Source organism: Mirounga angustirostris, unplaced genomic scaffold (assembly GCF_029215605.1).
Source record: "Mirounga angustirostris isolate CCGP_5_RB_7025 unplaced genomic scaffold, mMirAng1.0.hap1 SCAF_17, whole genome shotgun sequence".
Taxonomy (NCBI): Eukaryota; Metazoa; Chordata; class Mammalia; order Carnivora; family Phocidae; genus Mirounga; species Mirounga angustirostris.
The window spans coordinates 36,829,677-36,856,790 of NW_026991725.1; the positions used below are offsets into that span (position 1 = coordinate 36,829,677).

Sequence of the window (27,114 nt, forward strand, 5' to 3'; positions counted from 1 at the left end):
AAATGTTTGCCATTTTTTTGATGGTTTTTCGCCCTCTTGCAGGGGTATATTTACCCGCCCCTCGACCCCCCACCCCTAACCCGTTATATGGAGAGGATATGGTCTTACTGTGGCAAGCCTAAAAGGAGCCTAATGAACACTTGCCCTGCTCTGTGTCCAGTTCCGAGAACTGAAGACTCGGTTCCTGGGAGACTGTCTCAGCCTCTAACCAGTTTCAAAGAACCCACCATAGCAGACCGCCCCCTTATGCAGGGGGGACATTAGGCAATGTCCTGTATCTTGAGGGAGACCCCAGGAATTTGTACGGCAATGTTGCAATGGGTTTTATCCTTGCTTTACTGAGAGGTGGGGTTTTTTTTAAAGGGTCAAGGTGAATGTTTAGGAACAAGTGCTTGAAAATTGTTTCTAGGCTAAGATACGACAGCCTGTGACCAAACCTTGGCACTCAAAAGAGCTTGTTACTCTTGCAACTTGTGCGTTTTCTGGAGACATTCGAGCTGGAACAGAGCAGGGACAAGGCCTCCCGTTCTCGCGAGTCCCTCCATTTTCCCGTGAAGGTGGGATGTGACAGGGAATGAACCCAGAAGTTCCCTGAAAGTCCAAATTCTCTGTAAGAACAGGATGCCTCGGCCACATGGCAGTTTGGGGGGAGCCCGGAGGGCCCAGGCAACTCTACCAAAGCACATGGACAATGTCATCTACGGAGAATTAATAGAACAGATCTAGAAAGCTCTAGACTACTCTAGACCGTATCCATGCCACCTACAGCGATTACAGTAGACCGCTTTATCCTCGCTTTGTTCACAGTTTCATCTTTTTTCTACCTTTATTTGCCTTATTTATAAAAATAAGATTGTAAGTAAACTGTCTTAAATTCATTTGGCAACAAGGCCAGGTATAAGTATGTTTAACATTTTGCAAAGACATACAGTTTTGTTTTTTTTTAAGATTTTATTTATTTATTTATTTGACAGAGAGAGACACAGCGAGAGAGGGAACACAAGCAGTGGGAGTGGGAGAGGGAGAAGCTGGCTTCCCGCCGAGCAGGGAGCCCGATGTGGGACTCGATTCCGGGACCCTGGGATCGTGACCTGAGCTGAAAGCAGACACTTAACGACTGAGCCACCCAGGAGCCCTCAAAGGCACACAACTTCTTTAAAGCAACATCCAACTGGGGAGAGAAAAGGCAGCTTGGATTTTCAGGTTTTCAGTCCCAGCCTAAAGTTAGTACAATTTGGAGAAGCGCCTGCAATACCCTCACCTAAACACCAGAGGGCACCATATCCCTAGAGTCTGGCTGGCCACCCCCAGGCTGCAGGGGCAGAAACACCCCATAAGAAAAAGGCTCCTTCCAGACCCCATAACCATCTGAGCTGCAAGATGCTGCAAGATGCAGGCCCCGCCCAGCCTGGCTCAGGAAGTAGGCACCTGGGGGCAGGGAGGGCTGCAAACCCGGGCCCCTCAGTCTGCATTTGCATAAATTCCCACACTTGCCAAGTGCTTTGAGGATAAAAAAAAAGACGGTGCCACGGCACATCTGAGATCACATCACTTTACAGAACATTCTCCCCCCCCCGCCCAACACCAACACGCACAGGTGTACACCACCTCATGACACCAGCCCCAGCCCCCTGGAGGGCGAGTTCCATCACCGCACTCACAGATGGGGAGCGTAAATCCCGAAAGTGCAAAGTGACTTCCATGGCCAGAAGTCCGGGCCGGTTGCTGGCCGAGAGCTTGGGGAAGCATCACCACCAGGCCAGGGTGGTTTTCGCGTTAGCAAAGCACCTCCCAAAAGGCAAACATGAGCCTGTTCTCAGGAGACCTGGCTTCAGTGACCCGGAGCTGGGATAAACCTGGGGTGAATGTTGCTGACAGAGCCCAGGGCGGGTCCCCAGGAGCCCTGGCCCATTGCCAGCAAACAGGGAGGTGGGGGCGGGGAGGAAGCCACCATTTGGAGGTCTGCAGCCCCTTTACCTGTCCTGAGACTTCCCTCTGCTCCTAAAAACATTGGCAGGTAGAGCCCCCCATGACGTCACATCTGCTGCTGGATCTCACTCTATAAAAGTAAGGTAGGAATGGGTGTGGGCGTCAGTGCATGCTCCCCACCCTCCACTGTGGGCCCTGCGAGACCCACCCATCCCTCCCAGCACCCAGTCCGGCCACCGTGGCCAGGGCCCTATTTCCCTTCACCACCCGGCAAGGTGCTGCCCCCAGAGAAATGTGGAAAATACAAGAAAGAGACAAGGCACCTGCTAAATCCAGAGGTGTGCAAGCCCTGAGGACTAGTGGACACTCCAGATGGTGCTCCTGCCCCAAGGCTGACAGCAGAACGTGGCCTCCCTGCCACCCAGCCCCACACCCCGGGCACCTGACATAGGACAATGGCTCCGAAGCCCCCTGACAAAAGTGCCCAAGGAGCAGCCACCACTCTTCACAGCTGCTGCACACCGGGATCAAAAACACGGGTTAAATACTCTGGCTCCAATCTTCTGTACCTATTCTCTTTCTGTCCTGTCCTAATAAATATTTTATGCCAAAAACAATCCTCCAAAATGGTTTCTGTGCAGAGAATGACAATGTCAACCCTTCGGACATCCACAAGACGGATGAGTCTGTTGAAACCCATGTAGGTCCCTGAAGATCCCTCACCGGCCCGTCGCGAAAGCTACCCCCACTCCAGCCCCAGGCGCCTGTGAGTTCCCGCCGGGTCCACATTGGTGGCCGGCGTCACACGCGGCCTTGAGACTCTGGGCCACACACAAGGTCAGCCAGCGTGAATACACTGTCGTTCCTGGGAGGGGGCAGCCCTGCTTCTCCCTGTGCCCCCCGTGATGCGTGAACCCAAATGCTGGGAGCGAGGGATCTGGAAACAAGCTTTGCTTTGGGTAGGTTAACTATATTCTTTGCCCAAGAACATCCACCTAATGCGTAGGCCACGGCTCAGTAGGGCCTGTGCCTGCAGCCGCAGGAGAGCCCGTTCCCAGCCACCACCCTCAGTACTGTCCCCCCGAGGCACCCTGCGGCTGGGAGTCGGGGGGTCTCGGTGCTGAGCCCCTGGGGAGAGTTATAACCACTCCTTGAGGACGAAGAGGCTTGGTCATGGTAATGGGGGCCGGAAGCCCAGGGGCAAGGTCCATGGTACTTTTAAGGGCCATGGAAAGGTTTTAATTTATTTTGAAATCAGAAGGAAAAAAGAACACAAACAAGTAGGCTGAAGGAAATGTCTTAATATATAATGTTGATATGTTTGTATTGATACCAACACAGTCATTTGTTTGGTTTTGATTTGTTTTTTTAGGGAGGAGGAGGCCCAGGAAGGCAGAAGCGCCTCGGGAAGTCGGCATGAGGCCGGGAGCAGCCTGGGAGGGAGGGTCCCTGAGCACGACAGCTTAGGCACCCTTGCGAGTGGGCCCCAGGAAGCCCCCCTCTCAGCAGCAGCCCGTTCTCTGCCCTGAGGGTAGAGCTTCTGCACCCACCACCCCGGGACACGGGGTCCGCGTCGCTCACAGAGCTCCCCGCTGCCGAGAAGACTCTTCAAAACTTGGGTCCACTTTGCCAAGGGCCTCATCCAATTCCGGGTCCAGAACTCCTTCCCACAGAGCACAGAGGACTGGATGGGGCCAGAAAACCAAGTAGATGAAACTCTGAACCTTCTCTCCTGAGACAAATCCTATCGCAAAGCTCCATGCGTCCCCCTTCCATCTTCCTTAGAATATTCATATCACAAAACTCACCATTTTATGGGCGCCTGGGTGGCTCAGTTGGTTAAGCGACTGCCTTCGGCTCGGGTCATGATCCTGGAGTCCCGGGATCGAGTCCCGCATCGGGCTCCCTGCTCGGCGGGGAGTCTGCTTCTCCCTCTGACCCTCCCCCCCTCATGCTCTATCTCATTCTCTCTCTCAAATAAATAAATAAAATCTTTAAAAAAAAAAAAAAAACTCACCATTTTAACCATTTTAATGTGTATGGTTCAGCAGCACCTAGCACGCCTACAGAGTTGTGCAGCCATCCCCACACTGTTCCAGAACATTCCCATCCCACCCAAAGGACACCCCACCCCCTCACCCCCACCCTATTCCAGGACTTGGCGACCATTCACCTGCTTTCTGTCTCCTTCATAGAAGCAGAATCATATAATATGTGGTCCTTTTGTTCCCAGCTTCTTTCATTGAGCATAATGTTTTCAAGATTCATCTACACTGTAGCGTGTCACTCTTTTTAGGGCCAAGGAACATTCTATCGTTCGCTCCCTTTTATTTTTGTCTCCCCTCTGTAGGCAGGAGAGCACTCTGAAGGGAAAGCGAAGCCCTCTATGACTGACACCATCCAACGTCACTGGCAAGCACTCAACACGGTCAGGGCCATGGGTAAGCCAGGGGACGTGCGCCCGCACAAAACCAGATCCGCACCCACACCCCGCGACATCCTCCCCTCTCTTCCATCCTCCAGGGTCCGGGAGCCGAGCGTTACTCGGTACTTAGATCACGGGAATTCTAGAAGCAGCCAGGTGAGCGGGGACTCCACCGTCTTGGCCATAAACCCATCTCACCTGGTCACTTCAGATGCTCTATTAAAAAAGAAAGTACAAAGACGTTTATGATGGCCTTAGGGTGAAAAATGGAAACCCAAAGACACAGCGTTGGGGACTTGCCGAGAAAACAACGGTCCATTGACACAGTGGCTCTCAGGCCATTAGGATCATGGTCAACGTTCCCCGTGACACAGGGAAATCTCCCTTGTTGTAAAAGTGACAGAAGAACAGAATCCATACTTGGAGATGTCACACCGCTGTGATGCGGGTCTCTGGTCAAGCACACCAAGGAGACAGCAGACATATTTCATCCTTAGGCCACTGCCAAGTGCTCAAGTTTCCTGACACTGTGTTAGTATGTCCTTTGCCGGGAGAATGATCAGTAAGAGCCTCCGTGTTCCTCACGGTCACGTTTTCCTCTGTGACATTTCCCATCACCTTCCTCCTCTTACAATGGTACCTAGAAGAAATCTCTGGAATAAATGCTCGGCCACCCCCACCACAAACGTGTTCGTGCGTATCTGCATGCATGCTCACACCCACACACACACACATGCACACGCACACGCATCCTGCAGGACCACTTACCGATTCTCAAGTCAGGGCAATTGGTGGCACTTGAGGCCAGGCCATCAGCACTGGGAGCACAAAGCAGCTTTTCTCTTTCAAGGGGTGTTTGCTTAATGCTCAGAGCTCCTGAGCCCGGGCCCAGTTACAAAAAAGAGGAAGACTTTTCAACGCCTGGAAGGAATCCCAGTGCAGGCTGCTCCCTTCTTTCCATTCCCTCCTGTGCCCAGTGGTCCTTCCAGGATGGAAAGGCAGGAAGAGAGGAAGAGAGAGGTGTACAGCCAATGTGGAAACACAGACAGGGGGGTTCCCCCCGGGGACACAGAGCAAGCCTGAGACTCAACTTTATCCTTCAAATGTGAAGAATCCCACACCCCACCTAGAGCCTGGAAATCCACTTAAGGGGACGAACGGTCCTTCAGCCAAGCTGCATGCCAGGCTCGTCCAAGAACAAAACCGAAGCATCTCCAAGTAGTATTTCCAGGATGTGTAGCTCGAGAGCAGGAAAAAGGAGAAACCAGAGGCCAGGAAAGGCGCCAGCCACTTGCATCCTGCTCCTGAAATACCCGGTTTGACCAACAGGTAAAATGGAGAAAAAGAAGTTTGACAGCCTCGTTTATATGAGACTAAACGACAGCCGGTGGTCTGCGCGGAATGAAGCAAACCGTGATACTGGTTTTGCAGATACCACACTGGCAAGAAAATGACACACAAACACAAGAAACGTAAGAATAGGAAAAAAAAAAAAAAAAAAAAACGAACACCCAAGGTGACGTTGAGAACGAGAATCAAACCACCTGCTCTGAGATCGGGACTCTGCAAATCCCAGATGCGGAAGGGGAATGAGCACCAGAAAATGCGTGGCCGGGAGGCGGGATTCTACGGAGACTGTTTCCAAGGACACAGGGGTCCGGAAAAGCAAGCGTGCTTTGAATCGTGGTGGAAAACAGCAGGAACCTCAGGACGCCTGGGTGCCTCAGTCGTTAAGCGTCTGCCTTCGGCTCAGGTCATGGTCCCAGGGTCCTGGGATCGACCTGCATCGGGCTCCCTGCTTGGCAGGGAGTCTGCTTCTCCCTCTCCCACTCCCCCTGCTTGTGTTCCCTCTCTCTGTGTGTCTCTCTCTGTCAAATAAATAAATAAAATCCTAAAAAAACAAACAAACAAACAAAAAAAACAGAAGGAACCTCACCAGAGCACCTCCGGGGGATGGCGGCCCAGGAAAGCATGACCACGTGTCCCGGGTGGCGGTGGGCTTCCCCCACAGCCCACACTCATCTAGAATGTGTGACCAGGCGTCTGCCCCCAGCTTCCTCCCGCTGAAGGCAGCTCAGCAGGGGCCACAGCCCTGCAGCCCCCTGGTGGCACCTCTGTGGACGACCTGCCTCGGGGCAGAGCTCTGCCACCTGCTCTGGCCGTGCGCCCCCCACTCCCACCCCCCGCCCCCAGCCAGCCCGCACTGTCACGCCTTCTTCCAGAGCCCTGTCCCCCCCAAACCTCGCCCTCAGGCTGTGTCCACTGCCTCCTGACCATTCTAAGGAGCAGCACCGTGGTCTTCTCCCCCACTGGGGAGCCCACACCCTTGTTCACGCCGCCTCGGGCTGAGCGCCTCGCACCTTCCCTTCCCCTCCCAGCGGGGCTGGGACTGGCGCTGAGGCTGGCTCTCTCTTCCCGTCTCTCTCCTCCCCTGCCCATGCCAGACACCCAGGACAAGTTTGCTGAATGAATAAACGGCTCCTCTCTCCCTGTCTCCTTGGATGGGGGCTGGGGCTGGGGAGGTAGAGAGGAAAAACACCTGAAAATACATCTAAACGGTCTTTTTTTTTTTGACCCTTGTATGCCACAGCCTTGAGAATCAGCCAGGGAAGAGAAAACTCAGCTACGGCCCTGGGGAGCCTTGGAGAGAGGAGGGAATTTGCCAACATCCTCCCAGACCCTCTCTGGGGAGCAGGAAGGAGGCCCTGGGAGGGTCAAGTCCTTCCCGGCTGGGCAGAGGGCGGGCCCAAGTTCCAATCTTCCACTTATTATAATTGCCAGGAAACAGAGCTCCTCCGTCTGTCATTATGACTTAATTAAGCCGAAACCGCCCGGAAGGAGGAAGCCAGGTCCATTAAAGCTGGCTGGCAAGGTGGGGCGTGCGGATCAGGAGCCCCGGCAGGAAGCACTGAAGACGAGACACCGCTCAGAGCCCCAGGTGCAGCCCCCACCCCAACTCCACCTGTGTTGCACGTTTCCAGTTAACCCATTCGAGGCCCTGTATTTAAGTCTGGACACACACACGACTCACTGAAAAGTCGTCGGTGGCCACTTGGCCACTTCTCAGAATCCTCCTAAGTGATGTTGTATCATTGCGTGGACACCACATGCCCATACAGGGCAAATTTCCAGAGCAGATCAGCAGTCACCTAGGGCTGGCCAGGGAGGGGGGGCCAGCTGCTAACAGGCACCAGGAAATCTGGGCCAGTTGGCGGGGGGGGGGGGGGGGGGGGTTGCTATAAATGTTTCAGAAGAGCCTTGTGGGACAAAAACTACATTGCAGTGATGGTCACACAAGTCTACACATTTATTGAAATTCACTGACTTGTACATTACCGTAGATGGATTTTATAGGATGTAAGTTATTTCTCAATAAAGGTGGTTTTAAAAAAAGGAGTTGGTGTCCACGTAGGAGGCTGTGGGAAAAAAAATGAAACATCACGTTCAGAGCCGCCACCGGAGGCCAGCGAGCCTTCCCAGGAATGTCGCCGGTGGTGGTGGGCAGGTCGCCCACAGAGATGGGTCTCTGCACAGACCGTGGGTTTCCAGGTCAGACAAGCCGAGCCCCTCAGCAGCTGTCTGATCCCGGGTCTGCCTTGCTGTTTTCTCATCTGTAAAATGAGGCTAATATTCACCCGCACGTGCAATGCCCCCAGAAGGGAGCATGGCATACACACTCAAAGGCCACTTTGGTGCTTTCTCTTTCCATTTAACAAGTACTTAAAGAGATCTCTGCAGTGTGCCCGGCCCTGTGTTTGATGCTCTGGGGGACACAAAGGTAATAGAAAAAGTGCTTTGTGTTTTCAAGTTTACAACCTTGTACATACACTAAAAAAGCAGCTCAAGGTAGCTGAGAAGAAAACATCAACCAGGGTCTAAAAAGTAAGTGTTAAAAAATCCAAATTTTGAGCCGCGGCCTGGAGGGGAGGGGTCCCCAGGAGCGCCTCTCAGAGGACCTGGGGGCTGAGCTGGCTTTGATGGAGGCCGGAGGGTCAGAGAAGTACGAGTCCTGAGACCCGGTTTAAAATCCCCCGCTCGGCCCCTCACCAGCTGTGAAGCTGCTCAACGGGACACTGAACACCTCAAACCGCATCGGTAAAACCAGCCGCAAACTGGAATCCCTTCCAATGTTTGTGTCAGGACGAGGCACGTGGAAGGAACGTGGCAGAGCCCGACACATGGTAGGCGCTCCGCTATCATCGGGGGCCTGTGCTTTTAAGGAGAGGTAGCCAGGCAAGGGCAAAGGGGGAGGGAGGACAAGGGGGAGGAGGGAGAGCGAGGAGGGGGAGGGAGGACAAAGAGGGGGAGGGAGGACAAAGAGGGGGAGGGAGGACAAAGAGGGGGAGGGAGGACGAGGAGGGGGAGGGAGGACAAGGAGGGGGAGGGAGGACAAGGAGGGGGAGGGAGGACGAGGAGGGGGAGGGAGGACGAGGAGGGGGAGGGAAGACAAGGGGGAGGAGGGAGGGCGAGGAGGGGGAGGGAGGACAAAGAGGGGGAGGGAGGGCAAAGAGGGGGAGGGAGGACGAGGAGGGGGAGGGAGGACGAGGAGGGGGAGGGAGGGCGAGGAGGGGCAGGGAGGGCGAGGAGGGGGAGGGAGGGCGGGGGGGAGGAGGGAGGACGAGGGGGAGGAGGGAGGACAAAGAGGGGGAGGGAGGACGAGGGGGAGGAGGGAGGACAAAGAGGGGGAGGGAGGACGAGGGGGAGGAGGGAGGACGAGGGGGAGGAGGGAGGACGAGGGGGAGGAGGGAGGACGAGGAGGGGGAGGGAGGACGAGGAGGGGGAGGGAGGACGAGGAGGGGGAGGGAGGACGAGGAGGGGGAGGGAGGGCGAGGAGGGGGAGGAAGGATGAGGGGGAGGAGGGAGGGGGAGGAGGGGGAAGGAGGACGAGGAGGGGGAGGGAGGGCGAGGAGGGGAGGGAGGGCGAGGAGGGGAGGGAGGGCGAGGAGGGGGAGGGAGGGCGAGGAGGGGGAGGGAGGGCGAGGAGGGGGAGGGAGGGCGAGGAGGGGAGGGAGGGCGAGGAGGGGAGGGAGGGCGAGGAGGGGAGGGAGGGCGCCGGGGAGAGGGAGGACGCGGCGGGGGGGGGGAGGGAGGACGAGGGGGAGGAGGGAGGACGAGGAAGAAGAGGGAGGGTGCGCAGGGGGCAGGAGGGCCAGCGGAAGGGGCGGGAGGAGATCCCCAAGTCAGTGAAGACAAGGGCCCACAGGAGAGGCCTGGAATAACCAGCCCTGAGCAATACCATGTCCTCGAGCTCCCCTGCCTCCCTCAGGAAACCTGCTGGACCCCACAGCTCAAGACCACAAACCCAGCCCCTGGGTACCATCTGCTCCCCTTCCTCCCACCTTAGCTCCAGATCCCCCCGCAAACAATGAAGGAGACCCCGCTAAGCGGAGCAGGCCCCAAACCACAGGGAAGCCGAACCGATTTCCTTCAAGAACAGCAGGTCCCGCTCGGCCCCGTCCCAGCCGCGGTGGCAGCTTCGCGAGGCTGATGCGTCATCATCGATGATGAAGACGGAGGCTGGGCCCCCGGGAGCCAAGGAAATGGCCCGTGGGGGCCGAGCCAGGAGAGCGGCAGGGCAGAGCGAACCCCGTCCTCCTCCCACCACCGCCCTCGTGAGCCGGGGACGGACACGCCGGCTTCTGCGTGTCCCTCAAACACAACACATACCGACATAATGATCTCAACACTCCTGCAAGACCACTTGCCAACAGGTAGTGGGAACCACCCCGCAGGTCTCTGCGAGGGAACACCGGCTTTTAGGGTCGACAGAGCTTGGCGGGCAGGTGGGTGACCTCGAGCCAAGTCATTCGACCTTGGTGAGCTCTGTCACTGCAAGAGGAGGACACACAAAGGCCTTGCAAGGCTGCGGGGAGGGCTGACATGACCACGGAACCCCCGGCTCAGTCCTTCGGTTCACTCAGAGCACCACCTCTGAGCCCAGGACCAGCCTGCACCACCGGCCAGCTGGGCGATCTCTGACCTTCCTCCTCGGGGAAACACGGGTAAGGATGATGCCTTCCCCACAGGGCCATCGTGAGGAATACGTGAGCGTACATGGCTGCGTACACACGTGTCCGAGCAAGCTTCCCCGTAGGCCCATGTGGGCATGGCTGTGTGCACGCCTCACAGCGATGGATGCTGGGAACACAGAACGAGCAACTGCTGTTACCAGCTAAGAGTATGAGCACTAGCTGTTAACTCTCAAGCACAGAACTTCAACAGTGCAGAACTCCTCTCTCAGAACGGGGTTAAACCAGCCCAGTGCGATTCTGCTCCCCCCGCGCCCCCTCCCCACCCCTGCCGAGTGTGTCAGAGCTGAGGGTCCACAGCCACCAGCAGGCTTCTCCATCACGGCTCCCACTGGCAGGTGGCTGGCAGTCCCACTTCACCCAGCTCGGAGGGGGGCTCCTTGTGGGCCGTGAGGGCTGCTGTCCTGGGAACAAGACCCCTCACTGGAGAGCGGGGGGCCCCGTTCTCACCACCCCCCGGGACTGCGTCTCCTGCTGGGGTCCTCAAGCACGCAGCGCCTGAACAAGGGCAAATGCACCGCGACACCAAAAACTGCAGGGGTCGTACCAGACAGGGCACTGCTTCTGCCAAAGAGAGACAGGACATGGGAAGCCAGCGGGGGCTCTAAAAGCCCCTCTGGTTAAAAACCAAGAAATCATTAGTTAGGAACCAAAGTGAGTCACTGGGTTTGGGGAGACCCATCCACAGGGGGCAGCAGGGCGTCTGCAATCAGGGAAGTGCGCAGGGGTGGTCATGGAGGGTCCAAGGTGGAAAGCGGTCCAGCAAGAAGGTCTCATGCCTCCTCCTGCAGCCCCCAGACACCCGAGGTCTCTGTCACTACCTGTGGCCAGGTGAACGGTGTCCCACGAGTGCCCTTCTCCCCACGTCCCATAGGGCCTGCCTCCAGGTTGGGGGGGAGGGGGCTTCTCTGCTCAGAGTCAGACCATTCAATCAGGCCGAGTGGGAAGCAAAACTGTAGCCCACCGGGAGCCCCCAAAAGAAGACAGACCCCTCTATCCATCCTCCTTCCCAAAAACCCCAGAAGACTCTCATGTGGGATCTTCTCTCGGGCCCCCCTCAGGGAGCAGAGCGGATGAGGAACGGATCCGGCGAACCCAGCCCAGAATGCAAGGCATCGGGGCCAGCCACCCCACAAACTGCCATGGAGCTTGTTGTCCTTCGAGGGGCCCATGTTCCCGACACAGAAACTGCGATCCATCCTGCATGGGAGTCCTCCCCACATGCCTTCCCCCTGCTTCCCCGTCCCTTGCTTGCCCTGACCTCCCTAAACAAAGGTGCTTTTCTCCCTGCTCCTCGGGGTCACCACATTTTCGTCAGACCTGTGCTTGTTTTCTTTCTGCTTGGGCCCATCTTGGCTTGCCTCCCCAGGCACCACCGTCCCCCAGAGACAAACCCCGTATTGTTTTCAGGGACCTAATAAATGACAACACTCTCCCACCCCCTGCCACTTACCCCACCAGCCCGCCCAGCTCCCCCTTCCCCGCTGAAGTCTCCCTTGTGCTAAGTGTCGCCCTCCCCCAGCGCAAGAACAGGAGGCTTATGTCCAGGGGAGAGAGAAACCTGCCCGGGCAAAGGGGTGAGTGTGAGTGCGTGAAGGTGCAGTCCAGGGAGAGGCCGCGTCGGTGGGCGACTCCAAAACCCAGCCCCCTTCCTCCCACTCAGGCCTGGAACCGGGGAGGGGGAACAAACACAGGGGGGTGGCAATTAACAAGGCCGAGGATAAAGCAGGAGGATGCTCAGTCCACTTGCCAAAACACGCCTCTCATCAAGAGGGCTCCCCTCGCCCACTGCCGAAGTCAACGACAGGACGGATTAAGCCAAGCACAGACCGACTTTTCTCCCGGTCACATTGATGAGGTCGACCAGGCACGGGGTGGGAGGGCATGTGGGCGCCAGGGAAGGACGAGCACCAGTGAAAAGGGCTTGAATGTGGGCTGCGCCGGTGTGCGGGAGCGAGGAGCCAAAGGACGGCACACGTCATCCTGCCCAAACACAGACCCCCACGTGCGCTGTCCCCAGCCTCCAAAGCAATCCCCGGAGCCTCCAGCTTTCCTTGGGTGTGAAAGAAGCCGCAAGGCGATGGAGAGCAGCTGCCCTACCTCCTCAGTCACCCGCTCGGAGCCCGGACTTCACGCACGGTCCTGCCTGCTTGCCAGCCCCCCAGCAGGGCCGAGACAAGAGAGGCCAGCCACCCTCCAGGAGACCAGCACCTTGACTTCTGACCCCAAGCTGATGCTCCTGGCCCTCCCTGCCCTCGGCCAGGCCGTATGCGCCAGTGGGTTCTCACATTCTCGCTGTGGCCATGGCAGGGGTCCCACCCTCCTCTGCGCAGGGCTGGAGAGGTGGGATGCCAGCCTACCAGGGCAGGAGGGACCCGAGGCACAGGGAAATGCGAATGAAGAACCGGGAGCCAAGAGAGTCCGTGCGCAAACCCAGACACACAGAGCCACGTGTATGCCCATCACGAAACACGTGACCGTGTTCTTTCTAGAGCCGGATGGAACCCTGGAGCACATCTCAGTATTTTGCCTACGAAATGAGCAAAGGCACAGAGAGGCAGGGTGAGCTCTCCGAGCTCTCTCTCCTGGGAAGTAGCAAGCTGGTATGGAGACCCTGGATCCAAGACAACTTTCAGCCCCCTTTCGACGACCAGTCTATAGATCGAGGCACCCAAACCTCTACACAACCAGGGCACACCCGTGAAAGCCACTGCGCTGCCCGGAGTGACCCTGATCCACACCCACCTGCCCCTGGCCCCCTCTGGTGCAGGTTGCCACTGTGGTGTAAATGTCCCCGGGGAATATTCTGGAGCCCACGGTCGGTGGGGACTCCAGGCCAGTAATACTCATTTTTTCGGTCCGGTCCTGGGAGACTAGTCCAGGAACACACCACGGATGCAGAGACCCACCCTCCAACTGTCCGAGATGGAGCTGTTGTTCTTCCCTCTCCCGGACCCCTACTCGTGCCCAGCACCTACTCTGAGACCCAACCTCCTCCTCCTGCAGGAAGTGCATCTGCAGAGCCCGGGGGTCCTGCTATCTGTCTGTCTGTCTGTAGGAGGTCAAGTTCTCACCAAGGTGGCTCCTCCACCACTTTCCCAGGGGTTAGGGGCAACTGTCGTCCTCCTGGTTCACCCTGCAGGCAGACCCAGGGCACAGCCCGCCGGCCGTGGGCGAGGCAGGCTCCGCCAGACAAGGGGAAGGCCCAGGAGCCTCCCGCCCTGGGATGCGAGGCCCTGACTGCCCTGGCAGCTGTGATGTGTCATAGGGACCCTGAACTCGGCCATGAAGCCCTGCTGGGAGAGCCCTCCTGGCTGCCACTTCACCCCCACCCCGCCCCTCCGGGCACCCACTCCTGGGAAGGGCTGTGCAGAGATGGGACACAGGCAACTTAGGCATTTCAGGAGCCCCCCCCCCCCAACTCCCACATACAGGTCAACCCACCACCCTGAGGAAAGAAAATGGGAAGAAACAGATTTGGGGCTGGGCAGGGGGGCTGGGAGCTGGGGCTGGGTTCCCCTCCCTCAGACATTCATGGAGAAGGTTCTCTCTTGACCACGGCTCTGGCAAGGTTCCTTAACTCAGCTTGTTTGCTGCAGCAGTCAGGCGTCTCCCTCCCAGCCCCAGCCGGGCAGCCTCTCTGCAGGCTCCCCACCAGAGCAGGCACACGTGGGAGCCGAGCGCCCCGAGGGCACAGGGCAGAGCTTTCCAGCACTAAAGAGCAGGTTTCCAGCCGGTATTGGGTGAAGGGAGCAAGGAGCAGCAGGAGGGAGTGAAAAGCCCCAAACCCAAGCCAGGCCAGAAGGCGAGGGCCTGGCAGCACCCTCCTTCGGCTGTGCCCCTGAATCCCTCAGCTCCTCCCCACCGGCCCTTTAGCTGTGCTGGGCCCTCCTGCTGGGCAGTAGGCAGAGGCTCCAGGCTCAGACAAGGCAGGGCTGCAACCCCAAGCTCGCCACTGCTTGGTGACGGGACGCCAGGCACCGTCCTTCTCTGGGCCTCCATCCCAGATCTGCAGAGCACTCAGTAGGTGTTCAACTAACAAGACCCCCTCCCATTCAAATACCCAATCACAGAAATTTCTGGTTTACGTGACTGAGTGCAAACCTCTTGCCACATTTAACAAAGGCTACACCAGAGTTACGGCAGGGGCCACATGGGGGGGTCGGAGGGTGGGCCCCGCAGACCCCCAGGTGGGGCGCACGCACACAACCACACCCAGATGCACACACACGCATGCGCACACCCAGCGCATGAGTGTTGCCCTGTCCAAACAGGTCAAAGAAAGAAAGGAGGGATTCCTCCTGGCAAACCAAGACAGACTCGCCCAAGAGCTTCTCGGGGACCTGGAGGGGAGAGCCAAGGTGGTTCTGGCTGAGTTAGAGCCCCCTGCCCCCTGCTGAGATTCCCCCTAAGGATAAGCTGATAAGATAATGGCCCACAAGGCTCTCCCCTACCAGCCCCACCACAGACCCCTCCTCTGTTTGCTCAGACCCCTGCTCTCCGGCACAAAGTCTCTATTGGTCTCCCTGCAGGGGTGAAAATAAAGGGGGTTTTGTCCTTCTCCCCGCGGGTCTGAGCGAGTTTATGTGACGCTGCAGCCGGCTTTGTAAGCTGAGTATCCCAGGATAAACGCTCCCTTAAGAGTTGCTTGGCTTGGGACAGAGGGACCCTCTCCAGAGGAGAATGGGGAGCTTGTTCGGATGGTCTTTTAATATGGGGGGCGGGGTGTCACGGAGGACAGGCCTCCAACAGACTCTCACAGAAGGGTCTCTGTCCCCGGGCTACAATGGAGGGAATTCTTAAAGACACAGATGCAGAAAGGGGGAATGATTTTTTTTCTTTCCTAGGAGGAGGGGAGGGCAGTTAGGGCGGGAGGAAAAGGGGGCGTGGTGAGGACTTCTCCCTCCCAGAACAATTCAGGTTATAACCAGGCATCTCTGCCTCGAGGGCACCAGAAATGCCCCAGAGAGACCACCCCGCAGAGCAGAGGCTGTGTTCCTGCTGGCATGGCTGTGTTCGCTGGAGCTGGGTCTGCCTCCCAAAGCCAGGTCGGGAACCGCCAGCAAGGAGAAAAGCATCTCATTTTGACCTACGCGAAGGGCCTTCACTCCATTGTAGTAAAGGATTGATCCTTTGGATTGAAGGCAGCTTGAGTCCAAAGGTTCCCTGTGGAAAGGGTAGGGGGAGGCAGGACACCCCCAGGCCCTTCCATAAATAAAATTCTCTCCAGCCACCGGGCAAGGAGCGTAATTTACTCCTCTAGTTGCTTATTTTGGTACAAGGTCACCCTAACTTATTTCGGAAGACATCCCAAACGATCACAAATGATGTTTTATAAAGGTCGCCCCACGAGACGGCTGTGTGTTTTGATTTCGTTTCTGTTTAATGAAGTACTTCTCCAGGAAGCTGAGAGGTTCAGCAGAAAGAATGGGGAGTGATGTGTCCACCAAGAACAATCGGGCGTTTCTTCTTGCCTACCTTGCTCCGGGCCATCTGCCGAAAACAGTAAGGGAAACAAGCAGACACCCTCCAAGCCGAAATGAATCAAGGAACCACCGAGTACACTCTAAGGTGCACAGGGAGGAAGCTGAGGCCCCAAGATGCAGCAGAACCTGCCCAAAGCCACAAAGCAAATCAGAAGACTTGAAAACGGGCAAAACCAGGGCTCTTGGCTGAGCCCCCAGTTCTAGGCACAAGGGACAGAAGCGTGCGATGCCCAGGACCACTTGGAGCAAGGCCAGTAACACCTTCCAAAAAGGCAAGGTGCGTTGCGTGGCCATTTTCTCAATGCAATGTGTCCGGATGATGCAGCCAGAGTCCACGGACCCCGCACCCACAGCCACACACAGCAACAAGATGGCAGGGGAGCGTGGGCCTTTGACCTGTCACCTCCCCGAGTAGATACTGTTTATACTGGAGTCGGCATCAGGCCAGGTGCCATGATGCATACTTCTGATTGCACTGAAGAAGAAAAATCCACGTATGTGAACCAATCCCGGCAGTATATATTAGACTGTTAGCAATACAGACGTTCCGGGAAGGGAGAGATCGGATAGGAGCAAAAATAGAGAGTGAGCGCCCATCGGTGAGTTTAAGGACAACCTAAACAACCACTGGACAGCAATACTGGATTCCAGGTCCCCTCCACCTGTGAGTGTCACTGACTAAGCACGGGGAGAGCAGGGGAAGGAGACAAGAAGGACACAGCCCCTCAGCAAAAGTTGTGACTAACAGGTCACAGGGAAGAGTGGGTTGAGACAAGCCCACTGCAGACCCCCCAGGAAGGAGGACCATCGAGGGCCCCTCACTGCCTCCTCCCCAACACCCCACTGCCGTCCATCCACTCAGGCCAACAGGGCTCCTGGGGCTGGCGGGTCACCACAGTCGTGGGTCGCTGCAGTCAAGCCAATGGAAGCCCCGTGCTGGGCTTCCCAAATTCTACCCATTGCAGCCCAAGTTCTTCGCTTCCAAGAAGAAAACCCAAAGGGAACTAGACCTCTCGACTAGAAAGTGGAAATGTTCATCCCCAGTTAAATCCAGCAGCAGCCAAGCACAGAGAGACAACTACGGCCCAAGCAGACAGAGCCAAGGAGCGCGTCCATTTCTGTAACACTGATAAGGGTTTTAAGCCAAGGAGGGGCAAGAAAAGAAGGGGGAGGAAGAATCCAAGATTCAGTCCATCTGATCTGCGAACTAGACACACCCTGACCGCTACCCCACCCCCACCCCAAGGCCACACGGGCTCCATTCTCCACCCTCCCAATCATGTCAATTAAAAGGTTCTTTGAGCAAAGGACAGAGCGCATGGTGGCTAATGGGAGTGCAGCCCAGATGAGGCAAGGATTTCTCCCCTGACCTTAACCCATGTGGAGGTGATGCTGATACAGCCCAGGACAACTCTGTCCAATTTCCAAGTAGAACATCAGAAGGGCAGGCCTAGCTACAGGTGTGGTCTGAAAGCTCAGCTCAGCTTTGAGCTCAAGGAGTAAAGTGCACACTACGCTGTCCCGGTAACGGAGAGTTACACCCCCTTCAACACAGCATTTCCATCGAACGCCTTGATTGTGGGTCAGTCTACTTCCCTGTCCTGTTCAAACAGGTGCACCCAACCTTACAAGGTTCCCCTAGTGAGGAGGCTAGACCGCCCCAGAATCATCACTCTAAATGCTGATGATGGTAGGAGATAGAAAATGTGACAGGAACCCAACTGGGTATGCCATGGCTTGAGCATCCCTCACAGGATGTCAACGACAAGGGGACGGATGACGTCGATGCGTGCCCGGGACACGAGCATCGCCTAAGTGCACAGAGTCAGGACAATACTACAGGGAAATGTAGTAGTTTCAAAACGAAAGAGACCTGCATCCGGAGCCTGACTCCATGCTTGCCAGGGCGCAAGGACTTATTCTCCCAACCGGAGTTTGTATCTGCAGAGAGGAAGGGGAGGATGGCAAGGCAGAAGAGGTAGAACTCGGGGAAAGGCCTGGAACCCAGGGAGCAGTGAGTGACAGGTCCTCATCGGGGAAACTCTAGTAGATGAATCTTTCAATGGATTTGGTGTAAATTTTTTTAACGCTGACTTCACTGAGAAGGGAGAAGGAAACGTTGTTTCAAACTCGCCCATGGGTTACTCAGGAGCAAGAGGTGAAGGATGAATCAGAGCTATGGAGACGTTATCAAGTCTATGTGTGACTCTGAGCACTCTCCAAAAGAGGCTGGGGGGACAAGCTTGCAGCCAGAAGCTAGAGGGATGCAGTCATGCGCCAACCTGGGGGCAGATCAAGGTCTGGCTCTTCCCCGGACCGGCAAGGTAACTTTGACAAGGGACTTAAGCCCTGGGAGCCTCAGCTTCCTTGTCTAGTAAGTGGGGAAATACTAAATGCAGTAGCTAGCACATGTCCTAGGACTTCCATCACTTTAATACATGACCATCACCCCTCTCCTCCACTGCACCCCCCTCATCCGAAAGAGGCTATTGACACTCCAGCTTTGGAGTAGAAATCATCTATCACCATGACAATGAGCCTTTTTCCTCACGGAAGGCAAATGAGGACAGCCAGGAACACCTGCCAGGGCCGCACAGCTGCCTTTAAGAGCTCGCACAACCCAGATGCATGAGTCACTGCTCCCCAAACAAAGCCCACCTGTGTAACGTGCAAAGCAAGCAAGGACGGCCCCCAGCTGGAGTTCAGCAGCCCAGAGAGCAGAGCCGTCCCTCTAACACAGAGCCCCCAGAAGCCGGGGCACAGGTTGGCAGCCGTGTGTGTGAACACCATCGAAGTAAGTCCACATGGGCGGCTGGTCCAGGACAAGCCCTCTGTCTGATCTACCTGGGTGCTCGGTCTCCTCCCTGGGCTGCCAAACACAGGAGCTCAGCGAGAAGTCTGCACAAACCCATTAGCCCCATCTCCCATCGCTGCGCTTTTCACACCAGGAATAGGACCAAATCTGCCTCTGCAAGGTAGACCAGGAGCAACACCATTAGCCTGGAGGGGCTCACGATCGGGGGAGGTGTTTTCCTTCTATTTTGAGGAAGTCTCAGGTGAGAGCGGTCATTCCAAGCATCAAGTGGCTATTCCGGGGACAACTCTGTCATGCAGGTAAATGAGAACCCAGCCATGGGCGACCCCCGGCAAGGCAGGACTTGGAGATCCAAGAGCCAAAGCCCCAGCTCCCTGATGCAGCAAGATGATGTCCCATGGAAAAAAAAAAAAAAATGGACTCTCGAGTTCAGAAACTCAGAGGAGGAAAGAACTGGTAAGGTTCGTCCATTTGCCACCTGTCACTGAGCATTACCATGCCCCTACACCTCCTAGGTCCTAGCTATACAACGGGAAGCACAATGACTTCCCTGCCCACCCACCATTCATTCCGGCAGATTATCCAGTGGTCCAGCTCATTCATAGCAAATATCTGATGCTTCCCTGCATCCCGCCCTGCTCCTAAGGCCCTAATTTCCATTGGCGCATCCCAGTGGCTCTGAGGAGGGAAGCTGCCTCCACCCACAGATGAGCTGTGAGGCATGTGAGCGCAGGCTGGCCAATCACTGGCCCCCACCTCCTGGCCCCACAGATGGATCCGGGGGTGAGCTCCCGTGGGGTCAGCCCTCTGGAAAGCTGAGAAAAAGAGCATTCTCTTGCTCTGGGTCTGTGGAGGCAGGGGTCTGCAAATACTTCTGCCCTTTCTGTTTCCACCGAGAAATTAAAACACAAGAACGAAAAGCACCAGAGAAAAACAGAGAGCCAAAGCACCCCAAATCACCTAAAAGCACAACACCTAGACTTTCCAGTCAAATGAACAACCCAAAACTTGGTGATTTAAGCCAGTTAGAATTGGTTTCTCTGGAACTTGCAACCAAAAGCACCCAAGCTAAAAATAGACTCTTCTTTTAGGGATGAGGAATGGAGCCCAGAGGGAGCTGGTGACTTGCACCATGTCACACAGAGGTTGGTGACTGGGCCAGGATGGGACCCCAGTGTCGGGCATATGCCAAGACCGGAGTCTGAACCATGGCTCCATCCTTCAAAGATCTGGAGCCCTAAGGATATTCCTTAAGGTCTCTAAACCTCTGACATCAGAGATAATGATGCTCACCTACACCCAGGTCCATGAGGATGAAGAGAGAGACGCCGGAACCACCTGCCCCCAGCCTGCAAAAGGGTTGGCTTCTCTCCCCATCCCAATATAACCAGTGGTTGGCGGACCGTATATGTTGACCCCTCCCCCAGGAAGGCAGAAGGAACGGGGCAAGGTCCCAGTTTAGGGGACAGGTGCTATCAAATGGCCATTCCGACTGCGAACCAGGAGGGCAGCCCCACAGGCCTCTTCCTCAAGTCGGCGCCCTACAGACAGATGCCAGGAAGACAAGGGCAGAGAGAACGAATCTGGAAAAGAGGAAAGGTGTTCGTTCCAAGACAACATGTGGGGGAGAACAGGATAAAAACAGGTCAGCGGGAAGTGACCAGGAAAACAATTCCAGGAAAGGTGGAGAAGCCCCATGGTCAGGGTGGAATTCGAAACCGGGACCGCCTCAGCTCTCTGGTTAACCACAGTCCTGGTTTCTACCTAAGAAATTTAATTAAAAACCCAAACATCTAAATTTCCCAACTGGCTTGCCAGTGGCCACGAATTCCCTTAAATTCAGAGAAGCCTCCCCCAGGGTGACCCTGAGGCCACCAGACAAGCCTTGTGCGAAGTCATAGGAGGAAGGCTCACAGGCAGGGGCCAGGGTGGGGAGAGGTCACGGGCAGGCACCTCCTCCTTTCCCCTCCCAGAGAGAAGAAAGCCTCCCGGGGCTGGGGAACATCCTATTCTGTCACCCCATGCACAGGAATAACATCTTTGTTTCTTGCTGCTTCATTTTAAAAATAAAAAGAAACAGGGCGCCTGGGCGGCTCAGTTGGTTGAGCGACTGCCTTCGGCTCAGGTCATGATCCTGGAGTCCCGGGATGGAGTCCCACGTCGGGCTCCCTGCTCAGCAGGGAGTCTGCCTCTCTCTCTGACCCTCCCCCCTCTCATGCTCTCTATCTCATTCTCTCTCTCAAATAAATAAATAAAATCTTTAAAAATAATAATAAATAAAAAATAAAAATAAAAAGAAACATCAGAATGACAAAAATCGAAATGAACTAGAATCACGTTCATGATGGCTCCTAGGACTGAAGGTGCCTCTCCTTCTGCCCCTTGGGGGAAACTGCAGAGGCTGGGAGAGGCAAAGCTGAAGACCAGCCACAATCGGTCCCCAGGCCAAGAAGACCACTTACTACAAACACCTAACCGCCCTCCCGCCCCCTGAGGTGGACGCACACTGGGGATGTCCGATGACCAACCGGGAAAGCGTGAGTTTTTGGGGCTCAAACGAGGCTTCGGGAAGAAAACCGAGGGAGGGAGCTGGGCATCTTGACCCAGCCGCTAACTGGGGCTCTCCACGGGAGCCACGACAGAAATCTGATGAAGCACGACTGTGCTCAAAAGGACATTTTTGTTTGTTTGTTTGTTTTTAAGATTTTATTTATTTGACAGAGAGAGAGACAGCAAGAGAGGGAACACAAGCAGGGGGAGCGGGAGAGGGAGAAGCAGGCTTTCCGCTCACTGTTCACAGTGTGTGCTGGGTTAGGAGATGGGCTGGTCCTTCTGGGTCGGTTTCTTTCTGCATCATATCACTGACCTGTGCCTTGATATCCTCTTCTGGAAAATGGGGATGATACCTGGCTGTGTCGCCAGGTCGACGGTGGTACCAGATGGGATATGGACACAAAATCACTTGAAAAGCTCCAGTGCAAAGAAGCAGGACCTAAAGAACTCGCTAGATCACCAAACGGTTTAATGTACAAAGCAGACCCGGACCTGAGTGTTGCCTGCTTAAACCCCCTGCTCCTCATTTCCCCGGGAGGCACTTAGCTCCCAGGGAAGATTCTTCCTCAAAGAGAAAAGGAGATCCACAGACATCCTGAGTGTAAATCCGGGCAGGAAACAATCTAACCACCCTGGTCTATCTGCCTTGAAAATTAAAGTGCCACTTCACACTCAATGGGATGGCTATTATCAAAAACAAAAAGAAACGTGTTGGCAGGGATGTGGGGAAGCTGGTGGGAATGTATAATTCTGCAGCTGCTGTGGAAAAACAGGCCGGTGGCTCCTCAAAAAAAAAAAAAAAAAAAAAAAAATCACACATGAGATGACTCTATGGTCCAGCAATCCCACTTCTGGGCATATACACAGAAGAACTGAAAGCGGGGACGGGGACAGATATTGGCACACCCAAGTTCACTCAGCATTAGTCACAGTGGCCAAGAGGTAGAAGCCACCAAATGTCCATCAACAGGAGGATGAATAAACAAAATGTGGTCTCCACACACCATGCAAAGTGATTCGGCCTTCAAATGGAAAGAAATTCCGACACCTGTTACAACACCGGTCAACCCGGGGGACGCGACGCTCAGTGACGTAAGGCAGACACGGAAGGACAAATACTCTGTGACTGCGCTTCTGATGGAGACAGAAAGCAGAACGGTGGCTGCCAGGGGTGGAGGGAGGAGGACAGGGAGTTAGTGTTGAAAGGGCGCAGGGTCTCAGCTGGGGTGGCTGAGGAAGGTCTGGGGATGGAGGGTGGCCAGGCGGAAAGGCAGTGTGAAAGCCATTAACTGAGCACATGATAAATGGTGACCCTGGGGGCGCCTGGGTGGCTCAGTTGGTTAAGCAATGAACCTGCCTTCGGCTCAGGTCCTGATCCCAGGGTCCTGCGATCCAGCCCCGCAATGGGCTCCCCGCTCCGCAGGAAGCCTGCTTCTCCCTCTCCCACTCCCCCTGCTTGTGTTCCCTCTGTCAAATAAATAAAGAAAATCTTAAAAAAAAAAAAAAAAGAAAGAAAGAAAAATGGTTACCCTGGTAAAATTTGCCGCTATAATAAAAGGTGAAAATCTTTTAAATTAGCCAAGTGAAGAAAGTACAACTGCTGAGACCATTGTCACTTAGAGCTCCTGAGGCCTGCACCCACCCACACGCCCAAGGATCGGTCCCCAAAGGCCAGCCTCTCAGAGACCTTCCCTTCCACGCCTAAAGCACGGCAGAACCTTCCCCTGCAGAGGCAGCGAAACCAAGCCAGCTTCCCGCCAACCCCACGGCCGCAGGAGAAGGACGCAAGGGGCGGCAGCGGTGTCTGAGGAAGCATCCAGCAGGCGCTCAATACCTGCAGAAGTGGCGAGAGAGGGAGTGTGCTGGCAAAGGACGGGCCACGTGTCTGCGGTGAGGGAAAGGGCTCACCGGGCAGGCGGTGAGTGGCGAATGCCTCGTCGGCCGGATCTCAGCACAAGCAGAGATGGTCCCACCGGGGCTTCTCCGGCCCAAGGAAAGCACAGACGACTCTAAAGTGAGACAAGGTCACTTCTGAGGAAAGGAAAGGGGTCCGAAAATCACTACAACCAGACCCTTGTAAGGGGCATTTTCCAAACGACGATGGGAGCTCGGGGGGCTCACAGACCCGAGGGGAGAGACTGAAGGTCTGACTCATTTCTGGAGACCCAGGACTTGATCATCCGTCCCCATGCAGCCACTGCTGTCTTAACCAACTCCCAAAAAGCACCTGGTTTCAAGACTTCTATGTGAAAACCTGTACCAACAAACCAAATGCGGGAGGAGGCGATGATTCACATCACAAAAAGAATGCTTCGACAGAAACTAGCCTTTTCAGCATTCCTCCGCTCGCTTGCTCACTCGCTTGCTCACTCGCTTGCTCGCTCGCTCGCTCGCTCGGATGCTTCCTCCAGGCCTTTTGCACGTCATGTGATCAACGGAGATTGGTTTGGTTTTGTAAAGACTTTCCAGGCACAAACCTAGTCTGCAAAGCGTGCGATTTTGTACGGGGCATCTTTAGCCGATGGCATGGATCAAAGCGAGCACATTCATCCAGGACCATTCTCTTCCTCCTATAAAGTGAGCTGGGTGCATCTCCCATGTGAAGAAGGGGGTGCTACCCCGCCGTGGAGGACCCCAACCGGCTCCAATGTCCAGAAACAGAAGTAGCAGTAGTCTGCGTGGGCACAACAAACAAAAGTACCAGTACGGGGCATCTTCTTCCAGCTCCCGGGGAACTCACAAACCCATGGAGGGGAGAGCCTGCAGATCTCATCTATTCCCAAAGCCCACACTGCTGATCCTTTATCATTCACCCAAACACAGCCATTTCTATCCTCACCAAACACAACGGATACCTGATTGCAAGCCTTTGATTTCAAAACATGTACCAACAAACCAAGTAAGTGCACATGGGGGGCCCAGACCAGGTGGAGGTAAGGCTGGAAGGCTTCCTGGAGGAGCAAAAAGAAAGCAGCTTCAGTGGGGAAAAGTCTCAGTTCACGCTTTTGCTGGCCAAGAAGTCAGTCCAATCCCTGATTCTTAAAGTGTCCATCTGTACTGGAATGGCCTGGGGAGTCTGTTAAAAATGCAGGCCTCTGAGCAGCCCCCTGCTCTCATACATAAGGAGGGGGTGGAAGGGCAAGATGGCTGCTGAGAGGATTCATTTTTAACGAGTTCCCCAAGCAATCCGTTCTTGTGCAAACCACAACTTGAGGGACTGGTGGGGCAGCTCAAAGTGAAGAGTCTGAGCCGGGAAGAGCAGAGGCTCCTGAGAAGGGGGGGCCCATGAGGAGTCACTGAGGAGAGGGACTAGGCAGGTGTAGACACAAGAAGGTGTTCCAGAACCAGTCACAACATCCCCAACCCGGCTCCCACCAAGACTTCTTGTTAGGCTCCTCACTGGAGCTGCCTGGTGGCAGAGAAACGTCTGGGCCGGTGCACGGAGAGAGCGGGAGGGAGAGAGGACGAGTAGCTCCAGCTCACGAGAGATGATAGGAAGGCTGCAAGTGCCACAAAGAGGAAAAGAAAAATTGACTCTAGGCGACCGTGCCCTCACCACACCCCACCGAAACTCTATCTGGACAAGCGAAGTCTGTTATGTTGAGATTCAGGTAACTCTAAACTCCCTGATCGCAAACAAACATTCCCTCCGCTCTGTGTGGGCAGCCACCCCAAGCTGAGAGGGCCCTAATTCGAGTGTGTGCTGTTGGCAGGCGATTTAGGCTAACGTGGCCTCTGCTATAGGGGCAGAAGGGCCTCCATCATGGGCTTCCTCCACGGTGAACTCGGGCGTTCTCTTATGCAAAGTCCCTGGGGCCAGCCTCCATCCTCGGCAGCCGGCCCCGCTTCCAAAACCCCCTCGGGCTGGCTCTCCTCACCCCTCTCGGGAGAAAGAAGTCCCCTAAAGAGAAGGGGGATCACTTCCTGCCCTTAATGGCTTGACAATACCCAAAACCCAGTCCAAGGGAAGAGCAGAACCCTTTGTTCCTTTAAATGTGCCAAGATAACCAGGAAACACACTCTCTGCTGGGTCTGCACGCTTAGCCGCCCAGCACACCTGCTACTCAGGCCGCCGTGAGTCACGCGCACAGGTATTGCACGGCAGTGGACTTGCCAGCAGTGGATTCGATCGCGGCTCGAGAGCGGCTCGCTCTCACGCACACCGGATGTCATCCATCCACCTACCCCTTGGAAGACGTGTCAGGACAGATCAAGCTATAACCCCATTTTTACTAAACGACTCACTCCCCGTGGAGGTGTCAGGGGAAGGAAGGAGGGGGACACAGAGAAGCTCCTGCCGTTCCCAGTCCGGGCTCCTCTCCCCTCCGGGCCCTGATGGGTCTCAGCTGCGCTGCCGGCCCTAAATAAGGAGGGACGAGGGGCGAGTTAACCTGGGGAAGAAAGTGGTGGAGGAAGGCTCGATTTAAAATCTTCTCCAGAATAAAGACACTCTGCTGCGATGAATAAGGCCTAGTGTTCTCCCATAGGGCTCAGCGTCCATAGCTAACAATACTGCACTGTATACTTAAACATTTGCTAAGAGGGAAGATCTTCTGGTAAGTGTTCTTATCAACAAAATAATAATGATGATAAAGAGGGAGGGAGGAAACTTTTGGAGGCAATGCCTGTTTATGGCCTAGGCTGTGGTAAAGGTCTCACGGCGTCCACTCATTACCAAGCTCATCAAGTTCTATACATTACATCTGTCCAGCTTTGGGTACATCAGTCACACCTCAATAAGGTGGTTTAAAAAAAAAAAAGAAGAGCATCTTCTGAATCCCTCTCAACTTCCACTTTTTTTAGAAGACAGAATTTTCTGCAATGCAAGGTTGTGAATTGGATCCTGGACCAGAAAAAGGATATTAATGGGACAACTGGAGAAATGTGAATAAGGCCCGAAGATTAGTTCCAAGTATTCTGTTAATGTTAATCCCCTGGCTTTGACCACCACGCTGTGGCTAGTAAGATGTTAACATTTAGGGAAGCTGGGTGAAGGGTATAGGGGAACTCCATGTATTATTTTTGTGACTTTCCTGTAAATCTAGATTTCTATCAAAATCAAAAGTGAATTCTCTTTAAAAAAAAAAAAAAAAAAAAAAAAGGACAGCATTTTTAATCCAGCTGCCTACTAAATCTCCCCTGAGGCCTTGCTAAAATAATTTACATCGTAGACCTGGATGCAAACTTTAAGTGATTCTCATACCAATACTGGCTTCAGGAAAACCGAAATGAACACAACACTGCATTTACTCAGCAAGTGTCTTCCCAGCGCCTACCATATTCTGGCTCCTAGCCGTGGTAGTAAGTGATGGATACGTGGGGCTCTCTTCCTGTAGGCCCACCTCGGAAATATCCAGCCAGAGGGGCCTTCCTCTCACTCCAGACGTGACTCTGACTTAAAGCAAAGAGAGTGATTTCTGGGAATTCTCCAAAGCAAATAATCCAAAAAGTGGACAAATCTTTATGTACAAAAGATGCTCACCAATGCACTACTTCTCAGGGTAAAAATACAGAAATACCTTAGTGTCCAACAAGAGGGCAACTGTCAGATTAGGATTTGATGCGGGCAGAGGAATACGATCATTATTTGGGGACTGTTCAAGTAAAATCGAAAGGAAAAAAGCAGTACCCAAAGTTGTAGACATTGCAGGGTTTCAGCAGTGAGGAAATGCATCAAATAGTCGGCACTACTCGGGACTGGGTTATTTCTTCCTGCTTTTTCCACTTTTTTGTGCTTTTCTAAAGAAGAGAGCGAGCATGAATTACTTTTAAAATCAAGTGAGATGCAGAGGTGGAGCTGCAGGTCAATCGTGGGACAGTTTAAGAGTCCGTCTGGGGGGGGGGGCTGGCAGGGGAAAAGGGTGGGAAAGGGCCCAC

At 54.9% G+C, this 27,114-nt stretch overlaps 1 long non-coding RNA gene across 15 annotated transcripts in view; it reads right to left on the minus strand.

The window, feature by feature from the left end:
* Positions 1-27,114, minus strand: part of LOC123853820 (uncharacterized) — a 211,861-nt gene that overhangs the window by 183,026 nt on the left and 1,721 nt on the right. The gene's annotated exons all lie outside the window — the stretch shown is intronic.